Here is a 19766-nt window from a genome sequence, read left to right on the forward strand (position 1 = left end):
ACCCTTTAAACAATGATTAGTCTGGACCACTCTCATCAACTTACCTGACCCAAGGACATCTCTCCATCTTGCAAATGCTTTGAATGTACAAAACTTTGTGCCTCGTGTACCCTCACCTTCCCAGCAGTGGGCCACCGTGCAAAATATTCAATGGCCCTCTATCATTACCTCTATTGCTGGTATCATATTTCTAGAATGTCTACTTCCCTGCACCCTATTGCAGGGTGTTTGATAGTATCAATGTCTCATCAACTCTATTCCTCACTATGAGGACAGTCAATTCCAATTGCACTAAAATAGCAAAAGCTGAACTTCCAGCCTGAGCTGCAACAGCTCCATCAAAATTTAAAACCCCATAAATAAAATATTTCCTATTACTGCCAAGACTAACTCCAAACATTTTCTGTTCTACATGCTGTTTTTGGAACCTTGATACTGGTGTTTTCATTCTTCTATGCTGTTTTATTTTGGCAGAACAAAGAAAAATGCAGTAAATGTGCTATATTTGAAATGCCCCAAAAGAGTTTATTAAAGATATTATTGAACAAAATTATGGCATGTGGGATTGGTGGTACACTGTAACGCACTTAGAGAGTAAGAGTATACCGATTATTCTGATGCTGAGAGACTGAATAGCGAGGTAAAATATGAATTGGTGCTTGATGGAAGATCAAGTGAATTATATTCAAATTTGCTGATGGATACCAGGGCAACATTTTGAGGAGGATTCAAGAGCCTTCAATATATAGTGAGGGTAAGTAAATGGGTAGGCATATAACAGATGGAATACAATGAAAGAAAGTGAGGTTATCTACTCTGGTGGAAAATAATAGAAAAGTGGAATATATTTTAAAGTGAGAGATTGAAAGTTATTTATGTTCAGCAGATTCTGGCTGTCCTTGTAAGTGATTAGGACAAATGCTACAGTGGCCTTTATTGCAAGAGGATTTGAATACAAGAAGAAAAGCATTTTACTGGAGCTATAGGTAGTGTCATAGAGTCATAAAACACGGAAACAAGCCCTTCAGACCAACTTGCCCATGCAGACAAGATGCCTCTTTTACCCTAATCCCATGTTTGGCCCAAATCTTTCTAAATCTTTCCTATTCATGTACCTGTCTGAATATCTTTAAAATACTGTTATAGTACCTGGCTCAGGTACTATAACAGTATTTAAAAGATATACCCACCACCCACTATGTGAAAAATTTGCCCCTCAGCTTTCTATCAAATCTTTCCCTTCTCATCTTAAATCTATGTCTTCTGGTTTTTGATTCCCTTATTCTGGGTAAAAACCAGCGCATTCACCCTATCTATTTCCTTCATGATTTTATACACCTCTATAAGATCGTCCCTTGGCCTCCTGTGCTGCAAGGAATAAAGTGTTAGCCTGTCCAAACTCTCCCAAGAGCTCAGGCTCTCAAGCCCTGGCAACATCCTTGCAAGTCTTCTCTGCATTCTTTCTAGCTGAACTGTAGAATCACTGGAGTTTTCCAGCTCTGGTGAGACTGCACCTGTGTTCAGGTTTGTTCTACCTACCTAAAGAAAAATATACTTACAATAGAGGGAGTGCAACGAAGATAGGAACAGACTGGCCATGCAGTGGAGATTGTTTCCTGGGATGCCTGGTTAACATACGAGAAGAGCTTAAGTGGATTATTACACAGACAACAGACAACAGACAACAGACAACAGACAACAGACAACAGACAACAGACAACAGACAACAAAGGAGTAGGCCATTCAGCCCTTCGAGCCAGCGAACCATTCACCATGATCATGGTTGATCATCCACAATCAGTACCCCGTTCCTGCCTTCTCCCCATATCCCTTGACTCCATATTCATTAAGAGCTCTAACTAACTCTTTCTTGAAAGCAGAGGGAATTGGCCTCCACTGCCTTCTGAGGAAGAGAGTTCCACAGCTTTACAACCCTCTGAGTGAAAAGGTTTTTCCTCATCTCCATTCAAAATGGCCTACCCCTTATTCGTAAACTGTGGCCCCTGGTTCGGGACTCCCCTAACATCGGGAACGTTTCCAGCCTCTAGCGTGTCCAATCCCTTAATAATCTTATATGTTTCAATAAGATTCTCTCAAATCCTTCTAAATTCCAGAGTATACAAGCCCAGTCGCCCCAGTCTTTCAACATACGAAAGTCCCGCCATTCCGGGAATTAACCTCGTGAACCTACGCTGCACTCCCTCAATAGCAAGAATGTCCTTCCTCAAATGTGGAAACCAAAACTGCACACAACACTGCAGGTGAGGTCTCACTAGGGCCCTGTACAACTGCAGACGGACCTCTTTGCTCCTATACTCAACTTCTCTTGTTATGAAGGCCAACATGCCATCCGCTTTCTTCGCTGCCTGCTGTACCTGCATGCTTACTTTCAGTGACTGATGAACTAGGACACCCAGATCTCGTTGTACTCCCCCTTTTCCTAATTTGACACCATTCAGATAATAATCTGCCTTCCTGTTCCTACCACCAAACTGGATAACCTCACATTTATCCACATTAAACTGCATCTGCCATGCATCCGCCCATTCACACAACCTGTCCAAGTCACCCTGCATCCTCATAGCATCCTCCTCACACTTCACATTGCCCCCAGCTTTGTGTCATCTGTAAATTTGCTAATGTTACTTTTAATCCCTTCATCCAAGTCATTAATGTATATTGTAAATAGCTGAGGTCCCAGCACCGAGCCTTGCGGTACCCCACTAGTCACTGCCTGCCATTCTGAATGGTACCCGTTAATCCCTACACTTTGTTTCCTGTCTGCCAACCAATTTTCTATCCATGTCAGCACCCTAACCCCAATACCATGTGCTATAATCTAGACCACTAATCTCCTATGTGGGATCTTATCAAAGGCTTTCTGAAAGTCCAGGTACACTCCATCCACTGGCTCTCCCTTGTCCATTTCCCTTGTTACATCCTCAAAAAATTCCAGAAGATTAGTCAAGCATAATTTCCCCTTCGTAAATCCGTGCTGACTCGGAACGAACCCGTTACTGCTATCCAAATGTTCTGCAATTTCTTTTTATAATTGACTCCAGCATCTTCCCCACCACCGATGTCAGGCTAACTGGTCTATATTTTCCTGTTTTCTCTCTCCCTCCTTTCTTAAAACGTGGGATCATATTAGCTATCCTCCAATCCACAGGAACTGATCCTGAAACTATAGAACATTGGAAAATGATCACCAATGCGTCCACGATTTCTAGAACCATTTCCTTAAGTACCCTGGGATGCAGACCATCAGGCCCTGGGGATTTATCAACCTTCAGTCTACCCAACACCATTTCAATAGACAATAGACAATAGGTGCAGGAGTAGGCCATTTGGCCCTTCGAGCCAGCACCACCATCACCACCATGGCTGATCATTCTCAATCAGTATCCCGTTCCTGCCTTCTCCCCATACCCCCTGACTCCGCTATCCCGCCTAATGTGAATTTCCTTCAGTTCCTCCATCACCCTAGGATCTCCAACCACTAGAACATCTGGGAGATTGGATCTGTCTTCACTACGGAATACACAAACAAAGTACCTGTTCAACTCGTCTGCCATTTCCTTGTTCCCCATAATAAATTCACCTGCTTGTCTTCAAAGGACCCACATTTGTCTTAACTATTTTTTTCCTCTTCACGTACATAAAGAAGCATTACTCTTCTCCCTTATATTCTTGGCTAGCTTACCTTCATACCTCATCTTTTCTCCCGGTTTTGCCTTTTTAGTTATCATATGCTCTTTAAAAGAGTCCCAATCCTCTGGCTTCCCGCTCATCTTTGCTATGTTATACTTCTTCTCTTTTATTGTTATACTGTCCTTGACTTCCCTTGTCAGCTACGGTCACCTTTTACTCCCCTTAGAATCTTTCTTCCTCTTTGAAATGAACTGATCCTGCACCTTCTGTATTATTCCCAGAAATACCTGCATTGTTGTTCCACCGTCTTCCCTGCTAGGGTCTCTTTCCAGTCAACTCTGGCCAGCTCCTCTCTCATGCCTCCATAGTCCCCTTTGTTCAACTGTAGTGCTGGCACTTCAGATTTTCCCTTCTCCCTCTCAAATTGTTGATTAAAACTTATCATATTATGTCATCTTTTCCCTTATCAAATCCGCTTCATTACACAACATTAAATCCAGAATTGCCTTCTCCCTGGTAGGCTCCAGTACAAGCTGGTCTAAGAATCCATCTCAGAGGCACTCCACAAACTCCCTTTCTTGGGGTCCAGTACCAACTTGATTTTCCCAGTCAACCTGCATTTTGAAATCTCCCATATCCACCGTAGCATTACCTTTGCGATTTGCCAATTTTAACTCTTGATTTAACTTGCACCCTATGTCGAGGCTACTGTTTGGGGGCCTGTAGATAACTCCCATTACGGTCTTTTTACCCTTACAATTCCCAAGTTCTGTCCATACTGATTCTACATCTCCTGATTCTATGTCTGATTATCATTGCTTACCAGCAAAGCGACCCACCCCATCTGCCCACCTGTCTGTCTTTTTGATTGGACGTATACCACTGAATATTCAGCTCCCAGCCCTGGTCCTCTTGCAGCTATGTCTCTGTAATTCCCACAACATCATACTTGCCAATACCTAACTGAGCCTCAAGCTCATCCACTTTATTTTTTATACTTCGCGCATTCAAATACAACACTTCAACTTCGGTATTCACCTCCCTTCTCACACCAGTCACTGTTGGCCCTGGCCTTACTCTCTTATCCCTTCGAGAACCTTCTTTCCCATTAATTCGAGTCTTTTACAACTTTTCCTGTATTCACTTCCCCTTTAACTCCATCTTTATATTCCCAATTTGTCAACCCCTCCCCCTACTATTTAGTTTAAACCAACATGTGTAGCACTAGAAAACCTGCCTGCCAGAACGCTGGTCCCCCTCCAGTTAAGGTGTAATCCGTACAGGTCACCCCTACCCCAGAAGAGACCCCAATTGTCTATAAATCTAATCCCTGCTCCCTGCACCAGCCCCTCAGCCATACATTCATATCCCCTATCTCCCTGTTCCTGCCCTCACCAGCTTGAGGTACAGGAAGCAATCCAGAGTTAACCACCCTAGAAGTCCTGCTTTTCAGTCTTCTTCCATGACATCTTGAACCCTGGCACCAGGGAGGCAACAGACCATCCTCGAGTCTCACCTGCTACCACAGAATCTCCTATCCGCACCTCGGACAATGGAGTCACCCACCACTAAGGCTCTGCCCGACGTCGGTCTCACCGGTCAAGTCCCATCGCCCAAGTCCCATTGGAGCCACCGACCTGTCCGCCGTTCGGACTGGAAGCATCTTCTGCCCCGACAGCTCCCAAGAGGGTGTACCCGTTTCATTGTGCACAGCCACCAGGGTCTCCTACACTCCACTTGTACTCCCCTGTCTCACAGTCAACCACCTTCCCTCTTCCTGTATATCACTGTAGGTCCTTCCCTCTTCCTGTACCTCACTGTAGGTCCTTTCCAGGAAACTCTTGTTTTCCCAGATGGTTCTGAGGTCATCCAGCTGCTTCTCGAGTTCCCCAACACATTCCTTCAGGAGCTGCACCTGGACACAATTCCTGCAGGTGTAGTTTCCAGAACCTCCAGCAGTGTCCCTGCCTTCCCACATCCTGCAGGAAACACACTGCACCAACATGCCTGCCATTTCTTCAGTGACAAAAATTAAAAATCAAAGTTCAAACATGCGTAGTCTCCTTGCCTCAAACTCCTCGCTGAAAACTCTTGAGCCAAAGACTCACACTTCATCTCCAAGGCTGCTCCCAACAAGGCCACTCTGCTACAGCTGCACTTATTTTTATCTGCTACCTAAACAACCACTTTAGGGCTGATTTGTGGCAGAAGGGAAAATCGGAAGTGTCAGTATTACAGTATAGCAAAGGGGATTACAGAGGCATGAGGCAGGAGCTGGCCAAAATTGACTGGAAGGAGGCTCTAGCAGGGAAGATGGTAGAACAGCAATGGCAGGTATTCCTGGGAATAATGCAGAGGTTGCAGGATCAATTTATCCCAAAGAGGCGGAAAGACTCTAAAGGGAGTAAGAGATACCTGTGGCTGACAAGGGAAGTCAAGGACAGCATAAAAATTAAGGAGAGGAAGTATAACATAGCAAAGAAGAGTGGGAAGACAAAGGATTGGGACTCTTTTAAAGAGCAACAAAAGTTAACTAAAAAGGCGATACGGGGAGAAAAGATGAGGTACGAGGGTAAACTAGCCAATAATATAAAGGAGGATTGCAAAAGTTTTTTTAGGTACGTGAAGAGGAAGAAAATAGTCAAGGCAAATGTGGGTCCTTTGAAGACAGAAGCAGGGGAATTTATTATGGGGAACAAAGAAATTTTTGAGGATGTAACTAGGAAAATTGACAGGGGAGAGTCAGTGGATGTGGTGTACCTCGACTTTCAGAAAGCCTTCGACAAGGTCCCACATAGGAGATTAGTGGGCAAAATTAGGGCACATGGTATTGGGGGTAGAGTACTGACATGGATAGAAAATTGGTTGACAGACAGAAAGCAAAGAGTGGGGATAAATGGGTCCCTTTCGGAATGGCAGGCAGTGACCAGTGGGGTACCGCAAGGTTCGGTGCTGGGACCCCAGCTATTTACGATATACATTAATGACTTAGACGAAGGGATTAAAAGTACCATTAGCAAATTTGCAGATGATACTAAGCTGGGGGGTAGTGTGAATTGTGAGGAAGATGCAATAAGGCTGCAGGGTGACTTGGACAGGTTGTGTGAGTGGGCGGATACATGGCAGATGCAGTCTAATGTAGATAAGTGTGAGGTTATTCACTTTGGAAATAAGAATAGAAAGGCAGATTATTATCTGAATGGTGTCAAGTTAGGAGGAGGGGGAGTTCAACGAGATCTGGGTGTCCTAGTGCATCAGTCAATGAAAGGAAGCATGCAGGTACAGCAGGCAGTGAAGAAAGCCAATGGAATGTTGGCCTTCGTAACAAGAGGAGTTGAGTATAGGAGCAAAGAGGTCCTTCTACAGTTGTACCGGGCCCTGGTGAGACCGCACCTGGAGTACTGTGTGCAGTTTTGGTCTCCAAATTTGAGGAAGGATATTCTTGCTATTGAGGGCGTGCAGCGTAGGTTCACTAGGTTAATTCCCGGAATGGTGGGACTGTCGTATGTTGAAAGGCTGGAGCAATTAGGCTTGTATACACTGGAATTTAGAAGGATGAGGGGGGATCTTATTGAAACATATAAGATAATTAGGGGATTGGGCACATTAGAGGCAGGAAACATGTTCCCAATGTTGGGGGAGTCCAGAACAAGGGGCCACAGTTTAAGAATAAGGGGTAGGCCATTTAGAACGGAGATGAGGAAGAACTTTTTCAGTCAGAGAGTGGTGAAGGTGTGGAATTCTCTGCCTCAGAAGGCAGTGGAGGCCAGTTCGTTGGATGCTTTCAAGAGAGAGCTGGATAGAGCTCTTAAGGATAGCGGAGTGAGAGGGTATGGGGAGAAGGCAGGAACGGGGTACTGATCGAGAGTGATCAGCCATGATCGCATTGAATGGCGGTGCTGGCTCGAAGGGCTGAATGGCCTACTCCTGCACCTATTGTCTATTGTCTATTGTCTATTGATTAGTAAATTACCTGAACCCGAAGGTCTTGGTGCTTTTTTTAAACTGCCTGTGAGTCACCTTCTTTTGTAACAAACTTTCCAGCTAATGAACTCTTTACTCCGTTTTCAAACTGCTTGCTTCTCTGAGCTCCACGAAAGTACTGCGCTAGAACCTGGGTCTAAAATTTTTGAGATTAGCAAAATTCTTCCAGAGCTTAATAAGGTCGGCACAGGAATGATGTTTCCCTTGACTGTGATGTCTGGAACCCGAGCAGAAATTTCTTCATCCAAAGGGCCATGAATGTTAGATTTCTCTACCTTAGAGAACCTCAGAGCTTCAGTTGCAAAGTGTATTTGAGGTAAAGGTCAACTATGATCTTATTGAATTGTGAGCTGACTCTAAGGATGACTCTAGTTGCAGGCTACTTTCTCTGCCTCTTATACATATCAGTTCCTCATTTCCAGATTCTAACATCACACACGACTCATTAGAAATGTTCTCATCTGAAAAGTAGGAGCAATCTGAAGTCTTTTTAAATTGACTATTCTCAATATATATATATATTGCAATGATTTATTTTGAATTGATTATGGTAAAATAAAAGCACATGTTAATCTGTGTCAGAATATGGTCTGTTCACTTTCCATGAAAGAGGAAATGTTCTCTGAAAATGCTGGATGATTTCAATGGTTCTGGCTAATTAATGGTTTATTTTATTTCCATTTCCTGGAACCAATATTGAAAATCTCTCTGGAATCGTCATAATGAAGTTCTTGCCTAGATACCAGGTTATTGCCTGTTAGGGAGGAGCAGCCATAGTCAAAGATTGTTGAATATCTAGCCAAGAATGCCAAGTATGATGTTGTAGGGATCACTGAGACATGGCTACAAGAGGACCAGGGCTGGGAACTGAATATTCAGGGGTACACAACATATAGAAAAGACAGACAGGTGGGCAGAGGGGGTGGGGTTGCTCTGATGGTAAGGAATGATATTCATTCCCTTGCAAGGGGTGACATAGAATCAGGAGATGTTGAATCAGTATGGATAGAAATGAGAAATTGTAAGGGTAAAAAGACCCTAATGGGAGTTATCTATAGGCCCCCAAACAGTAGCCTCAACATAGGGTGCAAGTTGAATCAGGAGATAAAATTGGTGTGTCAAAAATGTAATGCTACGGTGGTTATGGGAGATTTCAACATGCAGGTAGACTGGGAAAATCAGGTTGGAAATGGACCCCAGGAAAGAGAGTTTGTAGAGTGCCTTCGAGATGGATTCTTAGAACAGCTTGTACTGGAGCCTACCAGGGAGAAGGCAATTCTGGATTTAGTGTTGTGCAATGATCCTGATCTGATAAGGGGACTAGAGGTAAAAGAGCCATTAGGAGGCAGTGATCACAACATGATAAGTTTTACTCTGCAAATGGAAAGGCAGAAGGGAAAATCGGAAGTGTCGGTATTACAGTATAGCAAAGGGGATTACAGAGGCATGAGGCAGGAGCTGGCCAAAATTGACTGGAAGGAGGCCCTAGCAGGGAAGATGGTAGAACAGCAATGGCAGGTATTCCTGGGAATAATGCAGAGGTTGCAGGATCAATTTATTCCAAAGAGGTGGAAAGACTCTAAGGGGAGTAAGAGACACCTGTGGCTGACAAGGGAAGTCAGGGACAGCATAAAAATTAAGGAGAGGAAGTATAACATAGCACAGAAGAGTGGGAAGACAGAGGATTGGGACTTTTTTAAAGAGCAACAAAAGTTAACTAAAAAGGCAATACGGGGAGAAAAGATGAGGTACGAGGGTAAACTAGCCAATAATATAAAGGAGGATAGCAAAAGTTTTTTTAGGTACGTGAGGAGGAAAAAAATAGTCAAGGCAAATGTGGGTCCCTTGAAGACAGAAGCAGGGGAATTTATTATGGGGAACAAAGAAATGGCAGATGAGTTAAACCGTTACTTTGGATCTGTCTTCACTGAGGAAAATACATACAATCTCCCAAATGTTCTAGGGGCCGGAGAACCTAGGGTGATGGAGGAACTGAAGGAAATCCACATTAGGCAGGAAATGGTTTTGGGTAGACTGATGGGACTGAAGGCTGATAAATCCCCAGGGCCTGATGGTCTGCATCCCAGGGTACTTAAGGAGGTGGCTCTAGAAATAGTGGAAGCATTGGAGATCATTTTTCAATGTTCTATAGATTCAGGATCAGTTCCTGTGGATTGGAGGATAGCAAATGTTATTCCACTTTTTAAGAAAGGAGGGAGAGAGAAAACGAGTAATTATGGACCCGTTAGTCTGACATCAGTGGTGGGGAAGATTGTGGAGTCAATTATAAAAGACGAAATTGCTGAGCATTTGGATAGCAGTAACAGGATCATTCCGAGTCAGCATGGATTTACGAAGGGGAAATCATGCTTGACAAATCTACTGGAATTTTTTGAGGATGTAACTAGGAAAATTGACAGGGGAGAGTCAGTGGATGTGGTGTACCTCGACTTTCAGAAAGCCTTCGACAAGGTCCCACATAGGAGATTAGTGGGCAAAATTAGGGCACATGGTATTGGGGGTAGGGTACTGACATGGATAGAAAATTGGTTGACAGACAGAAAGCAAAGAGTGGGGATAAATGGGTCCCTTTCGGAATGGCAGGCAGTGACCAGTGGGGTACCGCAAGGTTCGGTGCTGGGACCCCAGCTATTTACGATATACATTAATGACTTAGACGAAGGGATTAAAAGTACCATTAGCAAATTTGCAGATGATTCTAAGCTGGGGGGTAGTGTGAATTGTGAGGAAGATGCAATAAGGCTGCAGGGTGACTTGGACAGGTTGTGTGAGTGGGCGGATACATGGCAGATGCAGTTTAATGTAGATAAGTGTGAGGTTATTCACTTTGGAAGTAAGAATAGAAAGGCAGATTATTATCTGAATGGTGTCAAGTTAGGAGGAGGGGGAGTTCAACGAGATCTGTGTGTCCTAGTGCATAAGTCAATGAAAGGAAGCATGCAGGTACAGCAGGCAGTGAAGAAAGCCAATGGAATGTTGGCCTTCGTAACAAGAGGAGTTGAGTATAGGAGCAAAGAGGTCCTTCTACAGTTGTACTGGGCCCTGGTGAGACCGCACCTGGAGTACTGTGTGCAGTTTTGGTCTCCAAATTTGAGGAAGGATATTCTTGCTATGGAGGGCGTGCAGCGTAGGTTCACTAGGTTAATTCCCGGAATGGCGGGACTGTCGTATGTTGAAAGGCTGGAGCGATTGGGCTTGTATACACTGGAATTTAGAAGGATGAGGGGGGATCTTATTGAAACATATAAGACAATTAGGGGATTGGACACATTAGAGGCAGGAAACATGTTCCCAATGTTGGGGGAGTCCAGAACAAGGGGCCACAGTTTAAGAATAAGGGGTAGGCCATTTAGAACAGAGATGAGGAAGAACTTTTTCAGTCAGAGAGTGGTGAAGGTGTGGAATTCTCTGCCTCAGAAGGCAGTGGAGGCCAGTTCGTTGGATGCTTTCAAGAGAGAGCTGGATAGAGCTCTTAAGGATAGCGGAGTGAGGGGGTATGGGGAGAAGGCAGGAACGGGGTACTGATTGAGAGTGATCAGCCATGATCGCATTGAATGGCGGTGCTGGCTCGAAGGGCTGAATGGCCTACTCCTGCACCTATTGTCTATTGTCTATTGAATACAAATGAGTGTCAGACTTCATGAACTATTTCAAAATGTAAACTACAGGCAGTTTCAGTTTTGACCTAAAAGCACAGCTACTGTGTGAAAAGAGCTGGTTACAGGCTCACAGCAGGAGGATTTTTACAGGATTGGTTTGTAAACTGACATGGCCATAAGGCATTCTCAAATACATTGACAATGGTGCATCAGATATCTTCAGCTAAGCAATCAATAATTGGGACAATTTGTGCATCCAGATAGTCAACCTCAACAACATTTATTTTGAATGCATGTTGTTTCTGTATTTAGAAGATTTTAGACCTCCATGTGAATGACTTTGTCCCAACCCAAAGGTGTTTGAATATACAGAGGTGCCTTGTCAATTATGATATGCACCCATTGTAAATATGTAATTCAATTGAACCATTTGTTGGCACTCAAGATATTGGAGCAAATAATACATTTGTAACCATTGAACATGTATTCAATCACCTGTTGTTATCTTTGTTCTTAAGAGTATAAAAACTCAATATATTTGATTTCAGTACTGAGATATTCTCCCAGTAGAGAGGCTTCCACCAATCTCCCCCTGAATGTCTGATTGTGCTGAATAAAGATCTTTTATATCTATAGCTCCGTGTAGTTCATCACAGTCACAACACCCAAAATATTTTTGAGCAGATAGTCAACTACACTACATTAAAAATGTTATCAAAATGTGTTAACTAAATAGACAGGAGGATAGTGAAGTCCCAGAAAAGTAAACCAAAGCAGTTTTATTCTGCTCACCCGTGCACTTGATGAGAAGGAAAATACAATTATAAGATACTTTGTTAAAACACCTGCAAATAGGAAAAAGTATTTCAGATTTCACTAATGATTTTTTTAAAATATTTTTCATTCTTTACGATATCAGGCACAATTTGTGTGCCTACCATTTTATCTTCTAGTTTAAAAGAAAATAATAAAAGATTCACATTGCTTCGGTGGTTAATACAGAAGCATATACACTCTTTTTTCATATGTAAAGATATTACATAAACTATTATAAACTATTGTCTCATAAGTATGAATGATGAGTTTGATCTTTAAATCAAGAAAGTTTATTTCACCTCAGAAGAGATGTGTTACTGCAAGCAGTAATAAATCAGGGAGAGATTTCTTCAGGGATTAAGTTGGCTCTAGTAGTATCACATCTCTTGGCAAGAGGTTGATTTTTCCTCAACTTAATTCAGGCATTCTGAGGAAATGAAGAATAAGAGCCAACTCATGATAACACTGTGCTCCTGTCCATAACGTCTAGTGAGAATTACAAATTTTAATATACTAAAACCATCTACCTATCAGTTTTGAATTTTCCCAATCCACTTTGGAACTGTGGTGGAATATTTTCTCAATCGCTCTTAAAAAAGAAATTAAACTGAGAGTGTTTTGAATCTTGAATCTCTAATCCTGTTGTTCATGGTTTATTTTAATCTGTCCAACCTTTGGCTGTGATGTCAATGAAATACCTTCATTTAATGGTTTCTATTCAGTCTCTCCACATAACTAAAGACTCAACCCCAGTGAATCTGGTGAATCTTCGCTGAACTTTTCCAGAGCTGACCAGATTTGTACACAGAACTCATGCTGTTGCCATTTTTTAATATAGTATCACAACCTCCCTGCTATTTTGTTCATAATGCTCTATGCCCTGGATGATTAAGATGAATGTCCCATATGCCTCCTTCATCAACATCTACCTCAATACTTCTCAGGGCCCTGCCATTCAAAGTGCATGTCCTACCATTTTTAGTGTTACCAAATTATACCATCTCACACTTATTAGGATTTAGTTTGACCTATCTGCCCATCTTATAGAAACATAGAAAATAGGTGCAGGAGCAGGTATCATCAGATCAATATTCTATGGCCCATTACTTATTTCCCAGGGTATCAACAACACTACCAATGTTCATATATCTTGCAAACCTGTGAATCATACCTTCCACATTTATATCCAAACTATTAATAAATATAACAGTAAGGATCCCGGCATTGATCTTGGTAGCACAGAAGGCTTCCAGTCACAAAAACAACTCTCCACAATCACCCTCTGCTTCCTATTACCAAGCCAATTTTGAATCCAATTTGCCAACTTGCCCTGAATCCCATGGGCTCTAACCTTTTGGACCAGCCCAATAAACCCGTGGCATGAAACATCAGGGAGCCACAGAATTTATGAAGGTGACATTATTTAAAGTCAGATCAGCTGCCGGGTGCAGTATAATATATCAAAGTGTCAGATGGTGGCTTGAGCAGATTTTAAATGTGTGTTTGCTTGGAAAAATTATTCGCTGTTGAGAAACAGTACACGGATCATCAGTTGGAGAAAGAAGGTTGAAAGAGACAGATTTTAGATTCTTATGCTAAAAAGGGCTTCCAATGACCTTGTAACTAGATACGAGATAGAAATGATCACATTGCGATAACCCACTGTTGCTTTTCAGGCTGAGTGACCAGACGCACCAGACTTGGTTTTATTTCATTAGATAGTATACCACGGATACATAAGGGAAAGGTAGAGTTTTGGTTTAGTTTAGAGATCCAGCGCGGAAACAGCCCCTTTGGCCCACTGAGTCTGCGCCGACCAGCAATCCCCACATATTAACATTATCCTACACACATTAGGGTCAATTCACAATTTTACTGAAACCAATTAACCTACAAACCTGTACGTCTTTGGAGCATAGGAGGAAACTGGAGCATCCGGAGAAAACCCACGCAGGTCAGGGGGAGAACGTAGATACTCCGAACAGACAGTACCCGTGGTCAGAATCGAACCCGGGTCTCTGGCGCTGTAAGGTAGCAACTCTACTGGTGTGCCATCATGCTGGCCTTTGAATAGAGGGTGCAGAAGGAAGGATTTTGTCTTTTTACAACCTAGGAGATGGTTGATGAAGTGGAAACTAAGTCAGTATCACAAAATATATTTCCAAGTGGGACCAGATGATTTGTCAAGTTAGTGTGGTGATTATTTGGTCAATCGTGCATGATCTGTGTGGGAGGGGGAAATCTGAAGAGCTAAGTGGCCTTCAACACTTCCATGTATTGTTGATGACATTTTCTTCATAAAACATCTTTTATTTTTCATGGAGAATATCAGAAGCGAGAACAGATGGTACTGTGGGAAAGAAAGTGACAGTGTTGTTATTGGAACCAGGCCACAATCCACACATTACTTTAGTTTCTGACTAATTAAAGTTTTATATTTATGAATTTTCTAAACCCATTTTGGATTAAATTCACTGACAAATTGAATCATCAGAGAAACGGATAACAAAGTTTCCTCAAACGCAATACCTATTCAGTTTTACAGCATTGTTTAAAAATAACATGTAACTATCGTGGTTAGGTCGGTATCCTTGTAGGAAATAAATCTATCCTTTGGTCCTTCGTTCATGTTTATTCAACATCTGGTGACAATTTCTGTGAACCAGGTTTTCGTAAGTTTTCAAAAGCAGAAGTCTTCCATCTGGGTGAGGGAAAGACTTAATTGTCTGTCTTACCATATTATAACAGGTTATCGGTCTGTTGATGAAAGTAACAATGATGGCAGTGTGAAAGAAGTCTTCTGATTAAAATGTAAATGGAACACCTAACAATTTAAATGAGCCCAGAATGTAGGGAAACTTCATCCACAGAATATTGCTATCAGAGAACAACAATGATATTTGCATTTTTGCAGAGACAAAGGAAATAAACTTAGTAAAAACATTAAACACAATAATGAAAGCATTTTCACCAACTTTATAAAAGGAACAGAGCAAATAACAAAAGCTGTAATATAATTTGAAAAAAGATTTATTTATCCGGTGCCATAACTTAAAATATATAGATATTGTTGTCAAATGCATAAACATTAGAACCAATTTGTGGACCATAAGGGTATAAGAAAATAACTGCAGATGCTGGTACAAATCGATTTATTCACAAAATGCTGGAGTAACTCAGCAGGTCAGGAGCATCTCGGGAGAGAAGGAATGGGTGACGTTTCGGGTCGAGACCCTTCTTCAGACTGATGTCGGGGGTGGGACAAAGGAAGGATATAGGTGGAGACAGGAAGATAGAGGGAGATCTGGGAAGGAGGAGGGGAAGGGAGGGACAGAGGAGTTATCTGAAGTTGGAGAAGTCGACGTTCATACGAAATATGAGGTGCTGCTCCTCCAATTTCCGGCGGGCCTCACTATGGCACTGGAGGAGGCCCATGACAGAGAGGTCAGACTGGGAATGGGAGGGGGAGTTAAAGTGCTGGGCCACCGGGAGATCAGTTGCGTTAATGCGGACCGAGCGCAGGTGTTCAGCGAAGCGATCGCCGAGCCTGCGCTTGGTTTCGCCGATATAGATAAGTTGACATCTAGAGCAGCGGATGCAATAGATGAGGTTGGAGGAGGTGCAGGTGAACCTCTGTCTCACCTGGAAAGAATGTTTGGGTCCTTTGATGGAGTTGAGGGGGGAGGTAAAGGGACAGGTGTTGCATCTCGTGCGGTTGCAAGGGAAAGTGCCCGGGGTTAGGGTGGTTTGGGTAGGAAGGGACGAGTGGACCAGGGAGTTGCGAAGGGAACGGTCTCTGCGGAACGCAGAGAGGGGAGGGGATGGGAAGATATGGCCAGTGGTGGGGTCCTGTTGTAGGTGACGGAAATGTTGGTGGATGATATGTTGGACCATATGTGGACCATAAGGGTGTGTTTAGACCAAATATTTTCATGTGCTAGTTTGGGAAATAATACTGATTACATCACCTCTTTTTTGAATAAGACCATGAGATCTCTGAATGCAAAGAATGATCAAGGTGCCAATTTAATATTTAGTCTGAAAGATGGTGACTGTAATATTACGACAGTTCTGCTGTCCTGCAATGAACATCAGATTAAATGTTTAACTGGGGTGTATCAGCAGTTCCAAACCAAACTGCTAGTGTTTCTCCATGTAAGTGCCTCCAAGTTCAGGATCCTCATGCAAAATGCTTCGTTCCTAGGCATTATCTATTTTGTAGGCTCTTTTTTGACATTGGATTCTTCGTGGAATCCAGAGTCAAAGAAAAACTTGCTGCAATTTCTAATTGCTAGCTGCCGAATTCACACACTCAAGCTGTGTCAGCTCAGAGCTGGTCAAGGAACAGGAAGTCCATTCACTTAAATGGAGAGGAAAAACTGAAGACAAATCATTGAATGTGTTATCTTTTTAATTTTAGTTAAGTGTTTTAACTTTCCTTAGTTAACATTTATCTTCATTGAATGTTTCTGAATGTTAGGCATTTCAGAAGCAGTCTAAGACCTTTGTGGGTTCCCATGCTGGCTTATTTGGCCTTCAATATCTCCTCATTTATTTCACTTATTTTGTAGAGAGAACCTTCTCTGCTACCACATTGTCCCAGTTCTTATTTTGTGTAAGATTCTGCCAAGTACTTTCCATCATAGGTCAGCAACAACATGGATGGCTCGTTCATTTGTGTGTTCAATACTTAATCCCCAAACTACTGATTTAAACCAGTTGAAATTAAAAGGAAATTACAGAATTGGTTAACATTACCCGAGACATCACTTGAATTGTTGGGTAACACATATCCTTGTAAAATGCAAATCTTCAAGAAGGAAGTTTTGAATATTAGTCAATTATCTGGAACAATTAAAAATATGCATAATAGTCCAAAATAGATTTAATAGCAGCAAAGAATACATTGCAGGTCTCTAAAAAGAACAATCACTTGAGAAGATTGGATTTCCTTCCACTTCTTAATTTTTTCAAGGATCTACCTTCAAGTAAAAATTCCTCTTGCAGCCTCTCACCATTCACTACCCCATGCCCACCCACTTCCTCAACTAACTCAATTTCACTCACTAACTAAAGCTTCTTGGTCATGGCATTCATTGTGATTTTGTGTTTACCTAAAGTGATTGGAAGGCTTTAGAGGGTCAAAACATGGGTAAATGGGACTATCTTAGATGGGGCAAAGAAGTCAGCATGGATGAATTGCACTGAATGACCTGTTTCTATGCTGTTTGCATCTGTAGCTCCAAGAGTGAGAGCACAGTGTAAAAAAATGTCAATTAAATTAAAGGGCAGCACGGTGGCACAGCGGTAGAGTTGCTGCCTTGCAAAGATGGGAATGCAGCAGAGGACCCAACCATGGGTGCTGTCTGTATGGAGTTTGTACGTTCTCCCCGTGACGGCGTGGGTTTTCTCCGAGATCTTCGGGTTCCTCACACACTCCAAAGACGTACAGGTATGTAGGTTAATTGGCTTGGTGTATGTGCAAATTGCCCCTAGTGTGTGTAGGATAGTGTTAATGTGCTGGGATCGCTGGTCAGCGCGGACTCAGTGGACCAAAGGCCCTGTTTCCGCGCTGTATCTCTAAACTAAACTAAACTAAATATTAAATCATATTGATAAGTGAACCCAGAAGGTTAGTTCAAGATCATTTTGGGGAAAAATAAGGCAACAGAACATAACTTATGATCGGGTGATGAATAAATTTAAAGCTTGCATTGGAAAAATATCTTCGCTAAAATAATTGAGAAAATGAGAAAATATTCGGGAACAAGAGAACACCAGAAAAGTTACTTTAGAAATTGACAAGCAAAAATCTTTCTTGCAAAAGAAAGTCTAGGGTAAAAACTTGTTGAAATTAAAAAGCAATCATTTTTATTGACAGTTGGGCAATAAATATTAAACAATGTAAAGTCTTTAATATTTTTAGCTTGATGTAACAAAATAAACTTAAAGCCATTAAAAGGACCTTTAGTTTTGAAAATCCTGTGGGGGCGAAAAATACTTTGTTATTGGGAGTCTGATATTCTCTAGCCCTGAACCGCATTGACACAATTGTTTCTCTAACATGATCTTCTAGCGTTTCTTCGGAGTGCAACTGTCATGTTATAACAGAACTACCTGCTTTGTAGATGGATGTGTTCACTGGTTTATATGTAATAATAAGAGTGTAGTTTTGATATGTATTTTAATGCAAGAACTATAATCTGTTGCTGATAGTTAGTTTGCCATCACACGTTTCAAGCATTATTTACAGCAACATTTCTATATGTGAGAAAAAAGGAGAATGTTCATCATTTGTTTGATTGATTACGTTAGTCCTACTGCAACATCTATCTATATACTAAAACTCTCGTTTGTTTGTTTGTTTGTGACTGAACTTCAGCCAAAACTTTACAAGACATCAAGACTTTGTTAGGCCCACCTTGTTCACCGTCGTCGCTTTAATGGTAAGAATGGTAGTTTTATTGAAATTGGTGTTATATTTTTTAAGTTATTCACATTTTAAAGTTTTTAAAAACCAGCGCATGCACAGTTGGGGCTGGTCCTTACGTAATATGGCCGCCAGACCAGCGCCTACACTTACATAAGATGGCCACCGAGTGACTGCGCTTGCGCAGTTGTGGGTACGGTCGTCATTTTCGTTCAGCTCCCACTTCCCGCCAGACGCCCGTTTGGTTCCACGGCCTAAGTGGGGGGAACGTCACTGCCGCCGCCGCTCCAAACCCCGGGCGTCTTCTTCATGGCCGCCACCGCTGAGCTTCAGAGCCCAAGTCATCACCGCTGCCACCGTTGCAAACCCTGTGCGTCTCCTTCACTGATGGACCCGGAGAAGTCACTTAACCATTGCTGCGCCGCCGCCGCCACCGCTGCAAAGCCCGGGCGTCTCCGGCACCGCCTTCGCCGCCCCGCCTGGAACCCCCGGCACCCGCTCCCAACCACGGGCGTCTCCATCATAGCCGCCGTTGCTGCTTCTTCTTCCTGCTCTAAACCCCGGGCGTCTCCATCGCTGACGATGCCGGTCAGCCTCCAGCTCCGCTCAGAACCACCACCGCCGCACCTACCCCCGAGCGACTACTTCGCCGTTCAGCCTCAGAGCCGCCACCGAGCAGTTAAAGGTCAGACTAATTAGACCAAGTGGACCAGTGGCCCAAACCCATCCCACATTCGCGCAGCGCTCGACCCCCCTCCACTCCTCTCTCCCCCTCCTCTCTCCCCTTCCTCTCTCCCCGTCCTCTCTCCCCCTCCTCTCTCCCCTTCCTCTCTCCCCCCTCCTCTCTCCCCCTCCTCTCTCCCACCCTTCTCCATGCCCCCCTCCTCTCTCTGCCCTCCTATCCCCATGCCCTCCTCCTCCTATCCCCACCCCCTCCTCCTCCTCTCCCCCTCCTCATCCCCCTCCTCATTCCCCCCTCCTCCTCTCCCCCTCCTCACCCCCTCGTCATCCACCCGTCATCATTTCCCCTCATCCCCGCTCCTCATCCCCCCTCCCCATCCCCCCTCCTCCTCCTCGTCCCCCCCTCCTCATCCTCCCCCCTCCCTCCTCCTCTCCCCCTCCAACCTCCCCCCCTCCCTCCTCTCTCCCTCCCTCCTCTCCCCCTCCCTCCTTTCCCCCCACCTCCCCCTCCCTCCTCTCTCCCCTCCCTCCTCTCCCCCCTCCTCTCCCCCCTCCCTCCACCCACCCCCCTCCCTCCACCCCCC

Source organism: Rhinoraja longicauda, chromosome 15 (genome assembly GCF_053455715.1).
Source record: "Rhinoraja longicauda isolate Sanriku21f chromosome 15, sRhiLon1.1, whole genome shotgun sequence".
NCBI classification, from domain to species: domain Eukaryota; kingdom Metazoa; phylum Chordata; class Chondrichthyes; order Rajiformes; family Arhynchobatidae; genus Rhinoraja; species Rhinoraja longicauda.